Consider the following 14,311-nt stretch of genomic DNA (forward strand, 5'->3'; position numbering starts at 1 on the left):
CAATTGTAAAACATCTTGAAGTCTTAAGAGATTTCTAGATTCCACGAACCGCTGACAGATAAAAGTACAGGCAGAGACGTAGTCATGTTGAAACCGCAATTACCTAAGTTCACTTTCAAGAGGAACGCTAGAAAGAATATGAAAAGGACGCTTGATTCACAGGACACCAGAAGAATTAAGCATATGGAGTCCCAGGTATCGAATGTCGATGGCCTTTGCTGATAAACCAATCAATGTTCAGGTCACTCACTGCTATCAGCTGGGCCCATCGCGGGGAGAGAAATTCGGACCAGCGTTAAGAGCAGCGACGAATTAAAGAGATGAGTGGAGAGGAGGAGGAGGAGGAGGAGGAGGAGGAGGAGGGCCAACCTCGAAGGTCACCCCACCCGCCTCACCTCCATATGATAATGAGACTGCGAAGGGCAGGCCTTATCTTGCCAGACATTTCGGAGGACTCCGTGAACGGCAGTCCTTCAAGTGTCCTAGAGAAGGATCCTTCATAGGAGTCACTCAAAGGGATCACTGAAGTGTTTTTTTCGATCGAGAAAAGTCAGCCGCTCAGATAACGGGTTGGGACATTAGGCAGAATTGAAAGGAATAAAGAACAAAAGAAAAATACATTAAAAGTACCATAAAATGAAAGAAGACTATTTTCCTTGATATTCATGCTTTTCAAGGTCCTCCTTTGTAATAGACTATTTTTATATCAGGGAACGTTCTTCTCATTTTTAAAAAAATCAAATAAGGCGACAAGGACCATCACATTTGCCTTGCAAAAGACCAAAATCTTAAAGAAGCGACGAAAAAGTTCTCTCAAATTAATGCTTCTCATTTCGGTCTTAGTGACAATTTCGGCTTCAAATTTGCATATATAATTCAAGGCATTTTAAGAAGATTCGCTAGTAAATCCGTAACTTATATAATTCCATGGACTTTATGGTACAGCAAATGATATTAACGTATAACTTTATATATTTCAATCTCGTGAAAAATAAGCAAAATTCAAATTAACATTAGCATAATCTTAGATATTGTGCAAGTCCAGAACTCGGCTAGATATGTTAATAAAAGTCTTCGGTTGAGAAAATAAAAAGAATAAAAAAAGTAGCTAAAACAGCAAGTGGTTAAGAAAAAAAAAGCCACCGTAAGAAGCCAACTTTATTGGGCTTTTTCTTAATCATTCAAGATAATCTGAGAAAGTTTTTAGTGCTGTAAAACATAATACAAATCGCTTAATTTCATTGTAGGCAATCATCACGTTTTATCGTATTTCAACGCTGCACTAATACCTACACGACTGGAAACGTTTTATAGAAATAAAAAAACATAAATCAAAGAGGAATTATTATGTAAAAAAAAACACACACTCACTTTAATCCAGACAGCAATCTAATCGTCTCCAATCTCGTAAAATGTCAGCACGCGGCATAATAACTTAATCTCGATTTTAATTTTTCAACAAAGACGAATAGTTGAGTAGAACTTGCGTCGACAACTTAAACGCTTTCATCTCCTTCTCACTGCCTGATGAAGGAGTCTACTCACTTATTCCCCGAGAAGAAAAACTGTTTATTTTTTCGTCTAAAACTACGCTCGTATAAACCGAAACTTTTTTTATAGAATTTGTAATCAATCAGAAGATCCCAAGAGGATTAAAAAAACAAGTAAACTTTTAACGGAAAGAAAAACTTTTTCCGTCTAAAACTACGCTCATATAAACCGAAACTTTTTTTTATGGCTTTTGTAAGCAATCAGAGGATCCCATGAGAAAAGAGAGAAAGTTTTAACAGGTGCGTTCTGTCCCGAACAAACTCGATTTTAATGGATGACGAACAAACTTTGCTCGCATACTCAGGAGACGAAATGATACCTCGGTGCTGGAGAGAATATTTAGGAATAATGGAACGTGAAGTTTATTATTTAATAAGAAGTCCAGAATTTTGAGTCAATGCTTAATTGTTATAATACAAATATCTTCTTTCTTTCCTCTACTTAATAGATTTCTGTTAAAAATTAGTGACAGAATTCTATGACATGAACTGTCATCGCACATCTATGAATGAAATCTTCCTCATAGTAACAATAATAACTAGAGTATTACTAAAATAATTAAAGGAGTTGAAATTAAATCTTTTTCGAAAGAACTTGTACTACCGTTTGCAGACCACCGAATGAGTCGCTGGACTTAAACACTGTCACACAATAAATATTCATTAAAACTTCAGTACCCAATTTAATTCCATGTGTATGGTTTTTCCTCTTAGCTAACTTTAGAAAATAAACAATATCATAACATTCATTCTCGCTCAAAAAACAAACATACAAATTACAGTCACCATTACATAAGCTCATCGCAGCGATGAAAACTGAATGTCACTTGTATTTCAAACATTCTAAAAAATGATTCTATAACAATTAAATAAAGCAACACGCACCTAAAACGCGTATTCAACCCAATTTCCCATCCCGGCATCATCGCGAACACATGAATGTGAAAATCCAAAATTTTGGGGGTAACCTCTTATTTCCTTCATCTTCAGAATCACCGGGGCATTGACTCCTGGCCTCCGAACATCTCTCAAAAGAGACCAGGGAAAAATATTTCGGCATTTCCCAATACCTTTCAAGGAGGCCCAAGCTCTCGTAACATCGTCCACGAATGGAAGATCTAAAATTCGATTCAAATAGATCTCTTCAGATTTGAAATCAAATCAATCTTACATAATCAGTTATTAACTCTAAACTAAATTCAAAGAAGACATCTATCCAGCTTCGAAAAGATTAATTTTACATCGTCTGTGAAACAGAAGATGTAAAAGAAAATCAAATGGCATATCTATTTACCTTTGGTTAAATACCTTTGGTTAAATTTAATTAAACACTGGGAATACACGACCTAGAATGGGGAATTCCAATATACTCATTTAACATATTCATTCAGCTTAGAAAAAAATTAGTTATAGATTTTTATAAATAACATTAAAAATATTCATTCAACAGTCGAAGCAAAGGAATTATATATCACTGCTTGCTGCTTGGAAAAAACAAATTATTTTTCGTGATCTTGCATTCACGGGTTCTGAAAGCAAGCACAAAAATTTTGTCAAAATGAAAAACATTTTACTAAAAAAAAATTTTTTGTTCTCTTGCTTATACCAGTTCGGAAACAGAAAAAATTTGTTAAATAAAAAAATTAAGCTTTTCGGAAACCAAGGAATTTTTTTAATTGAAAAAAAAAATCGTTTTCCTGCATTCACCGACTAGGAAACCAAGCAAAAGAATATAAAGTAAAAAAAAAAAAAAAAAAAAAACTGACTGAACTCTACAGACACTTCAGACGAATCGAAGAAGATTGGAAGACATTAAAGGGAATATCTAGATCAAAATATTTCCTTTTTATCAAAGCGTCCAAACCAAACATCAGATCAAAGTGGGCGGCCGAAATCTGAAGGTGGTTAACTTCCAAAGGGAAAACTTGATAGGATCGTGGGCGTATGACGTCAGTGCATTGCGCCAGTATTGCGGTTAAGTGTTTCATTCGTCGAGTGATTATCAGAGAGTTCATTAAGGGACATGATTATATATATACAGTATCTTGATTGCTGGAAATTTATCAACACTGTCTTGTTCTCTCTCTCTCTCTCTCTCTCTCTCTTAGTTTATGCAAAATAATCTCTCAATGTCTCTCTCACTTCCTCTCTATATTTCAGTTTATAAACATATCTTATTCCATTTATCAAAATTCTCTCTCTCTCTCTCTCTCTCTCTCACACACACACACCCACACACACATACACACACACACACACAACTTATAAGCATATCCCCCTCTTTCTCTCTCTATCCTCTCAATTTATAGTCTCTCTCTCTCTCTCTCTCTCTCTCTCTTCAATTTACAAACATCTCTCTTTTCTCTTTAACCCGTGTTTTGTTGATCTTCCATCTTCCTTACAGACTCACGCATATTCATCCTTTACCTCTAAATACGTATAAAATAAAATAAAAAAGAAATAAAGTCCTAGCTACCTATTAATCTGTCAGAGAAAGCAGAGTGGAATACAATTCCACAGCCCGTCGACGCAATTAGGAATGTAAATTCCAGCCATTACCATTTTAGTTAGCGTCCGCGGATTAATGGGCGTGATTGGAATTCCACACGACTTGTAATGAAAAAATACAGCGAAACAATGATGAAACACTTCAGGTCTCTCTCTCTCCACAGGCATTAATACCAGCTTCGAATCTGCTGTGGCCACTGTTTGCTTGGTTGGTGGCCGAGTCTTAATTTAAAATAAGAATATTGAATTTCGGTCGAAGGCCAAGCGCTGGGACCTACGTGTGCATGCATGGTCCCCAAGATCCAGTCGCTATAGACCTTGCCTCACAAGCAAAATGACAAAAGATTGATCCCATGGAGGCACTTTTGCATGAGATCGATCCCATGGGGCACCTTTGCATAAGTTTATTCAAAATCCATTTGTTGTTCTCTTGTCGAGGTAAGCATGGAATTAACGTTACCGACGCTTAATTCGTCTATGGTGGGACGTAAACCAAGGAAATGAAAAGCGTAAGATATCACCAAAAAGAGGTTTTCCGAAACGAAATTTGGTCAAAATAATCATGTGACGAATTCCATTCAGATCGCTAGCATCAAGATCTCAAGCATCACCGGCGCTCTTTCGTGTAAAGCAATTTCAGCCACCCCGCGAGATTTCCGATCTAGGAAACCAAAAAAAAAAAAAAATCAAAATGGTTCCCGCCGGATGTCAAAGCAAATCGTTGATGAAAAATGCCACTTGATATTTCCGGATCCAATCGCTCTGAGGCAGCTGGATGAAATGTTCGAATTGTGACCCGGAGGGAAAAAAAATAAATAAATAAAAAAAAAAGTGGGTCTTGAAACTAAAAATTTTCTTATGCAAGAGATTAGGGTCCCTAGGAGTGGTCATTATTCAATTATACGGTACAAATACGTTAATGGAACCTTTAAATACAGATAAACACAATACGCAAATAGGTATATAGATATATATATCTATTCAGTCCTGAAACTCAAATTTGCTAATACAACGGATTAGGGTCCCTGCAAGTGGTCATTATTCAATTAATACGCTCAAAAAATACGCCAAGGGAACCTTTAAATACATATAAATACAATTCGCAAATAGATATATAGATACATAAAAAATAATGCAAAAAAAGCTGAATATACCTTCTCATTCTATTTCATACAATGAAGTATTTGCGAATGTTAAGTGCGGTAGTTGAGAATTACTTATCCTAATTATTTCAACTTTTCCTAAGTAATTAACTTACCCTAATATTACCACCTGGTACGTCACTTTAATGTCAAAATTAAATACCTATATATTACAAAATTAGATTAAACTGGCTTAGAAAAGAGAAACACGAAACACAGATTTATGCATAGAAAAAAAGAACTTATATATCTCAACGAACTCCCATAAAAATAAACTTTGCAGAATTAATTCAAACACAGAAACGCTAAAAAGATTAGCCATACAAACAGCAATTGGAACGAAAGTTCTGTCCAGTTGTTTAAAATAATTCTGCTTTTGAAAATCCTCATCGTATATGCATACAATTCTAAATAAGAGATTTCCAACAATAAAGAACTTAAAAAAACGATTTTATAAAGGAATTAATGAAATACTGGAATTGGACGCGAATATTTTGCTCTTTCGTCATACAATTTTGAAACGAGACGTTTTGTTTATTCATAATCCCGAAGGGGGGGGATGGGGGTGGGCCGGGGGGAGGGGGGGCGGGGCGAGGGGGGGTGGGAGGGAGATGAGCTGGTTCTCCGAAAGACAGTGTATTAAAAATTCATCCATTTCTCGGTTTGGGCTTTGTTCTTCATATGCAAGTTTTACATTTTCATTTATGCGTGGAGATACGTAAAAAAAAAATAATTAAATAAAGCCGTTAGCGAGAGAATACCAGACGCGCGCGCACGCATAAGCGAGACACTCACGCAAACGCACACATATACCACATGTAAAACATATTCATTATAATATATATATATAATATATATATATATATATATATATTTATATATATATATATATATATATATAATACGATAATACGGGAGAGAGATGTAGAGAGAGAAAGTAGGGCAGCCAGTCAGCGGAAGTACGACATATATATATATATATATAATATATATATATATATATATATATATATATATATATATATATGTGTGTGTGTGTGTGTGTGTGTGTGTGTATGTATCACTCGTACCTCCACTGACTCACCATCCCCTTTCTCTCTCTCTCTCTCTCTCTCTCTCTCTCTCTCTCTCTCTCCTCTCATACCGTCCTTACATATCAGACCAACGGATAAGCAGAAATAATATCAGCAGCATGTAACTCGTGCGACCAAAAAAAAAAAAAAAAAAAAAAAAAAAAAAAAAAAAAAAAAAAAAAGCCTGGGGGAAAATTGCCGACATTACGTAAGTTAACGACGCCCCTCGCTAACGCAGTTTACGAAACGCGGCGAAAGAGCGGAAACTGAGTTTCTTGGATTAGCGCAGAAGTTTCCGCCCATTTCAGAAATACGAGTTTCGGCTAAAGAGGTGAAAAAGCGAGCGGTCTCATTCGCTCAACGTCATTCATAGAAACACTTTTTAATTTAGTTTTTAGAGCTTAAAAACTACTGAGGCTAGAGGGCTGCAAGTTGGTATGTCGATCATCCACCCTCCAATCAACAGACATACCAAATTGCAGCCCTCTAACCTCAGTAGTTTTTATCTTATTTAAGGTTAAAGTTAGCCATAATCGTGCGTCTGGCAACTATATAGGGCAGGCCACCACCGGGATGTGGTTCAAGTTTCGTTGGCCGCTGCTTATACAGCATTAGAGAGAGACAGACAGACAGACAGACAGAGAGAAATGCATCTAATTAATAAAGATTTTTCTTCCGTTCATATCACTGGATTTTTCTAAACCGAACCAAAGCGATGTATGAATTATAAATTTGACAGAATAAACAATCTTAAAATGTAAATCGTGTATATATATATATATATATATATATATATATATATATATATATGTGTGTGTGTGTGTGTGTGTGTGTGTGTGTGTCATATATATATATATATATATAATATATATATATATATATATATATATATATATATATTCGAAGATCCCTTATAAAGTACGCATAATACCTCTCCTATTTTGCACAATATCAGGAGAAATTTGCACTTCGCTGAATCAGTAAAATATGCAGAGCCAAAAAAGGGGAATTCCCCTTCGTAACGTTTTTTCTATGATGCGTAATTCACTGTTTTTGTTTGTGCCACAAAGCCTCGCAATTATGACCATTTAAAAATAATTGAATGTTCGAAATGATTAACTGTAATTGTTTTTAGGCCACACAAATAGCAGTTTATTACCAAAAGGAGTTATATATGTTAATGTAAATAAATAAAAGCTCCAATATCCTCAATATCATTATTTGTATAAATATATTTGTAAGCTTCACAGACAGACGATTATTACTGAAAGGAGTTGTATATGTTATGTTAATGTAATAGATAAAAGCTTCAATAGTCAATGTTATTACTTGTAATAGATTTGTTAGCTCCACAGAAACATAATTGTTGCGGAATGACATGTTAGAACGAAATAAAATGTGTAGTTCCATGAAAAATTACAAAATGAGTTATATTAGAATGCAATAAAATGTAGTTCCATGAAAAATAACAGAATGAGTTATATTAGAATGAAATAAAAGATGTAGTTCCATGAAAAAACTACAAAATGAGTTATATTAGAATGTAATAAAATGTAGTTCCATGAAAAACTACAAAATGAGTTATATTAGAATGTAATAAAATGTAGTTCCTTGAAAAATCACAAAATGAGTTATATTAGAATGCAATAAAAAGTAATTCCATACAAAATTACATAATATATTAGACTGCAATAAAATGTAGTTCCATGAAAAATAACAGAATGAGATATATCAGAATGAAATAAAAATGTAGTTCCATGAAAGATTAATATCTCTAGAGGATATTAATTGAAAATTACAAAACGGCACCTTCTCTACCATAAAGAAAAACCCCTCACAAATAGAACTTGGGAGGAGAAAGGGTACGAAATAAAAAAAATAAACTGAATAAATTTACATTCATTACACCATTGCGGAAAAATACAAGCAGTAGCAACAATAGACGCGTATAGGGAAAACTGTTTCCAATAAAACAACTGGAAATATTTTTGGCTGGAAAGTTCAATTGGAAAATTTAAGAGATGCGATATCTACTTTTTCCTCGCTCTCTCTCCTTCCTTTATTTATTTACAGGTTACATTACGAAAGTAAGGAGTGTTGGCTAGATTATTTTCGGAATAATAATGAGCGCTCGACGTGAGCGTTCATAATTTATGTATTGGGATTCACGGCAGAGTAGCCTCGGGGTTTATACAAGAGCAGTGAAGTTAAGGATGTATGTATGTACGTATATATATGTATGTATGTATGAATGTATGTATGTAAGTATGGATACTGTATATATATATATATATATATATATATATATATATATATATATATATATATATATATATATATATATATATATATATATATATATATATATACGTATATATATAAATATACATATATACATTTATATATTCATAAATCTACCCACATACTACATATATACACATGAATATCTATACATGTCTATATATCTGTATATATATTTATGCATATGTGTGCATACATACATGCGTTTTTCAAATTTCCCAAGACCCCATAAAGCACAAACTCATGCAAATTATATCGTATTATAATCTCCCTCTTAACTCTAAATGCATTTTTGCAACCGGACGATTCTACCTAAGCATTCGAGGCTACGTGTATCTAACTACGCCATTAAACTTACCTATCACAAACATCAATTTTACTCTTGCTCGCTGCTCGCAATGGAGCTTGGTACCTCTTCCATCCTTGCAACTGCAAAGCAAAAGGCATTCGAGCGCGCCGTGCTTTGTTTTGCATGGGAATGGGTTCTATGCAAAACGAAATGCTGCTGTATAATGAGCGCTTTCCGAAAATCTAGTTCGCTCCTTTTTAAGCCTTTTTTAATTCTTGCATGCGAGAAAGTTTTTTTTTTTTTACATAACAGATACGCTGGAAAATATGGACCCCATAAAAAAAAAAAAAAAATGCCAAATGCTGGGGCTATCAGGCAATGTTACGACCCATGCTGCTGTTGTTATCATTATTATTATTATTATTATCATTATCATTATTATTATTATTATAGGTAGGAGACCCTCTTTCGAACAAGTCTTACTATTTGAATCACTATTATATTATTATTGTTTATCAAATTTAAGGACTGAAAAATATGAACATAATAAAATAAAAAACCATGCCAGTTATATGCCAATATTACGACCCACACTATTTTCTAATTAGTTATTCATTATTATTATTATTATTATTATTATTATTATTATTATATTATATTAGTATTATTATTATTATTATTATTATTTACATAACTGGTGCAATGACAAATACGAACGTCATAAATACATGCTGGTTATAAGGCAATAACCCACATTATTATTATTATTATTATTATTATTATTATTATTATTATTATTATTATTATCAAACATTGAAAATACGAACGCCATAAAATGCTTGCCAGTAGGAAAGCCACACCACTATATAAATAAAAGCATAAACATACTAGTTTCTTAAAAGTATGTGATACGGCTAATAATTTGGAAGATTGAGTTTAGAAGTTCGTTCATAACTCAGCAGAGAGAACAGCGCCAGTGTAAATTTGGGAATCTCAGTTCCTTTCCTCCGGACTATTTATGAAACAATCACGTAGAAAGTTTGCATACTTCATACGCTCACGGTGCTTGTAGGTTGACGCAACAATTCATGCGGTTAGATCGTAAAAGAAAGATTAAAATAAATACGCTGTATTGTATATGAGCAATAATTTTTCTGTACTGTTTATCATACACATAATCTATTTGTTTACATTTTCATTCTAATAAATAAATCGTGAGAAACCTGCCCTAAAATTCATGTGTCTTTAACTCAACGCGAAACACCTTTTTCTGACCTTTTGTATGCTCTTTCATAGACCTTTCCTACCCTACCCCCCAACAAGAACAGTAACAACAAAATACTTTGCAGGATCACTCCCCGAGTAAGCGAAAACCCTTTAAGTAGCGGACAAGGATCTTAATAACCATATAATTTCGTCTACTGTATATTATGATGCTACAATTATTTTTGTGTACAGTATGTTGTCATTATTATTATTATTACTATTATTATTATTATTATTATTTCGGTAGCTGAAACCTATTCACATGAAACAAGCTTCCAAAGATCGTTGGTTTCAACCTCCCACCGCAGTAACTGACCATGACACAGAGCCAATGATTTTTCATCGTTCTAGGGGGAGGCGCGAACTCGCAACATCCGGGAGGCATGTCACGACACTAGCGACCATACCAGCTGACCAGCTGGCTACCTGTTAACTGCAGACGGGCAAAGGTAAAGAGACGACCTCGAGTAATTAAGGTCCTAAGCTACGAACTCAAGCAATGAATGTTAGCTTAGGAGTTTGTGCTATACGTGGCAGTATGGCGAGAGAAAAAAGTTAATAAAACAGTTGTAAAATAAAGATGAAAATGAAATGTGCATGTGAAGGCAAAAAGTTGCAATATATGAAGTATTTACAAAGCACCAAATCTTACGAACGAATGTGAGGGGAAGTTATAAAAGTCTCTATGTTAGTAGAGTTGTAATGAGCCCAAGACTATGAAAAGGTTTCAAAACATAACAGATGAGATGATGAGCTTGTTAGAGGAACCAGATTCATTAGTGAAGTCAATAAAAATATGATATAAATGACATTTTTTTTGGACACATTCCCGAACTGAACAATACGGAGGCCATTTTCCAATCATTGATAAAAGAAAGCGGAGAATGACCTCCACTTCCAGGCCATTCATTAGACTCAAACGGCTCTCGGGGAGGGACAAATGAGCGTTGGGAAGCGTCCCAAAAGGGGACGGACATCCCAGTGACCCCCTACCTCCCCCCCCTCCCTCCCTCCTCCTCCCTCCCTCCCGCCACCCACCCGCTCTCACCCCCGCCTCTGCATTATGAAAGACAGCAAATCAACATGAGCCGTAATACTGCAGAAGGGGAAAGAGGGATGGGGGGGGGGGGGGGGGGCGCTAAAAATGCACTCCTTGAAATATTCACGACGAAACGCGAGGAGGCTCTAAGCTTAGGGGCGGCGGTTGATGCGTTATGATGACGTCAGCATATGAAATATACATAAGACTTTTTGAGAGGCGCGCGGAGGTGGTGCTATACGAGACAGGCAGAGAGAGAGAGAGAGAGAGAGAGAGACGAGAGAGAGAGAGAGAGGGGCCAGATAGTATATATATAGAGAGAGAGAGAGAGAGAGAGAGAGAGGCCAGATATAGAGAGAGAGAGAGAGAGAGAGAGAACGCGAGAAAGGCCGCACACAGACATAGCCAGGAAGAGTGAGAGAGAGAGGAGAGATAGAGACAGGGCCACACAGAGCGAGAGAGACAGACCAGAGAGAACGAGGAGAGAGAGAGAGAACGAGAAAGGAGAAGAGAAAGAGAGAAGAGAGGAGGAAAGGCAATGCTGGTGGAAAACTTTGAAATTTCACTGGTAAAAGGATGAACGGTCGAAAAAAATAAAAATAAAAAAAATAAAAAAAAAAAAAATTCTCCGGCAAAATGATGAAGAGCAGGGAGCATGGAGCATATAAGCGTCATGCTCGGAAGTAATAAAAACGGGAAGACGACGGAAATGACGAAAAGGTCAAAAGAAAAACGCCGAGGAAGAAGAGGACGCGGCGGCGAGGAAAGAATGGCGGGCTCAGTTCCAGCGGCGGCGCGCTGCTGAGGGAAGAGTTGTGTGCTCTTAAAAATCATACCCGTGCGGAACAGATGTAAAGTGCACCAGGAATATGAGCCTTAAAAAAAAAAAAGGAAGAGGTGGATACGTAAGAAGACGTAGTACGCATCTCCGGTGACAGATAAAACATCCTATGAACAGAACACGAAGAGCAAAAGTATACGATAACCAAAAGCAAAGCAAATGGATGTAAAAAATATTTGTCCGTTTAAAAAAAAAAAAAATAAAAAAAAAAAAAAAAAAAAAATCCGTCAGATAAGAACGCTATTGGCTGCTCGTAAGTCTGCCCCAGTTACGAGCCGCCATAAGCCTAGGTCCCGTGCTGGCATAGTACCAGATTTAATATAGAAAGAAGAAGAAGAAGAGGAAGAAGAAGAAGAAGAAAGAAGAAGAAGAGGAAGAATGAAGAGAAGCAAGCAGATGATGATGATGATGATGATGATGACTGCAATGAAATGATTGCCTGAGAGGTTAGAGTTCTTGGTCAGAGTACCAGTAAGACCAGACTTTTGAGAAAAAGGAGAGAAGCCATTGTTCATGTTACAGTACAATAGACGTCAAACACTACAGGCCAAACACTGACAAATTCCTCGGAGGAACCAACCAAAACGGACTTTTAAAAGTCCCCGACTTTCCGTATGACTTAGGAAGAACTTTTTCTTAATACGAAGGTCGACAAGCCTTGTGTAGCCATTTGCTGTTATTTAATCAAAGTTTGGTAGATAAGAGGATAAAAACCAGCAGAGGGTAGTGCCGTCAGTGCCCTCTCGTGTGGTGCACTGTAGGCATTACCTAAGCTTCTTTGCAATGTCCCTTCGGCTCCTAGCTACAACCCCCTTTTAATTCCTTCCACTGTACCTCCGTTCATATTCTCTTTCGTCCACCTTACTTTTCTCAACGGTCTCATATCTACTGTTTCATAGTACAACTGCTTTGAGGTTTTCCTCCTGCGTACGGCCTTTTCAGACCTTTTCACTTTCCTTGTTTCACGCTGAGTGACCTATCAGGTCCCAGCGCCTGGCCTTTGGCCTGAATTCTATAATATTCTAACCTCGATACCAGGAAAGAAAGATGAAAGGAGAGAGTAAGGAAGGCATCAGACCGACTATACTGAAGGAGGCGAGACAGCGAATAAAAATAAGCGAAGTCATCAAATATCAGTTGTCCTTCTTTGTGGCAGCTACATCGGAATCTTCTAATGATGATGAGTTACTCTGAGAGAAAAGTAGGTACCAAAAAAAAAGGACACGGCCGTCCACAAAAAGGCGGGGATAACAAAGGCCTTGTTCTTGGTCAGAAGATGGGGGGGAAAGGGGGGGGGGAATGAGGGGGTGACCATCTTCTTAAGGGAATGGGATGCGGCCCTTTTTCTTCGTCTTCTCTGCTCAATTCGTGGTTGGGGGCTGCTGTTTGTAACTAGCCTTTTCCAGGTGTTTCTACCGTTCAGAGGCGCACTCCTCACCTTTCATCATTTTTTTTTTTATTTTGGCAGATTTTCAGGACTAAATCTCATCCGTATTTATCCAGTTTTGGGAAGATAAGAGGACACTGTTAATGAGAGCTGGTAGAAAAGAAGTATTATTCACTCTAATCAAGGACGATCTTGGCTCTACGAATTTCAACTTTGCATTAAACCATCGCTGCTTAAGAAAAGTATCTCAAGAGACGAAATTGCGAATAGCTTCAACTCGTTCATCCTCTGATTGACAACTTCAAAAGCAAACAACCAGAGTGCGACTTCCAGGGAGACGTTCCCAGAGGAGTGAATTGACATTTGTCATCATCCATCAGATGGCACGAATAAAAATAAGTGTCCCAAGACTGATCTTGGAAATGTCAAACAAACATGACGAAATAAAATGGATAAACAAAAAAGTGCTAGACTTTAGGCCTTTTTTTAAGTTCTTTTTAATTTTTGCATCCTTATTATAATTATAATTTAATTAATATATATATATCAATATAATAATAATATATATATGTATATATATATATCTATGTATATATATATATATATATATATATATATATATATATATATACATATATATATATAATATTTCAATTTTCCTTCTGGAGCATATGTTTTACCGGAGATGCTAAGTACTTTGCGTCTTATTACCATGGCATGGTCACTGCAACTAAAGATATACAGAAGCAAGGGGACATATATATACGGTGGGTACAAGTCATACGGAATACAAAAAGGTCGGGAGGTCACAGAACGGTCAGCAGATTAAAATAGAAATCTACTTATATATTCTATATATAAACATACTATATGTGCATATAAATATATATATATGTATATATATATACATATAAA

This window comes from Macrobrachium nipponense, chromosome 20, assembly GCF_015104395.2.
Source record: "Macrobrachium nipponense isolate FS-2020 chromosome 20, ASM1510439v2, whole genome shotgun sequence".
Lineage (NCBI taxonomy): Eukaryota > Metazoa > Arthropoda > Malacostraca > Decapoda > Palaemonidae > Macrobrachium > Macrobrachium nipponense.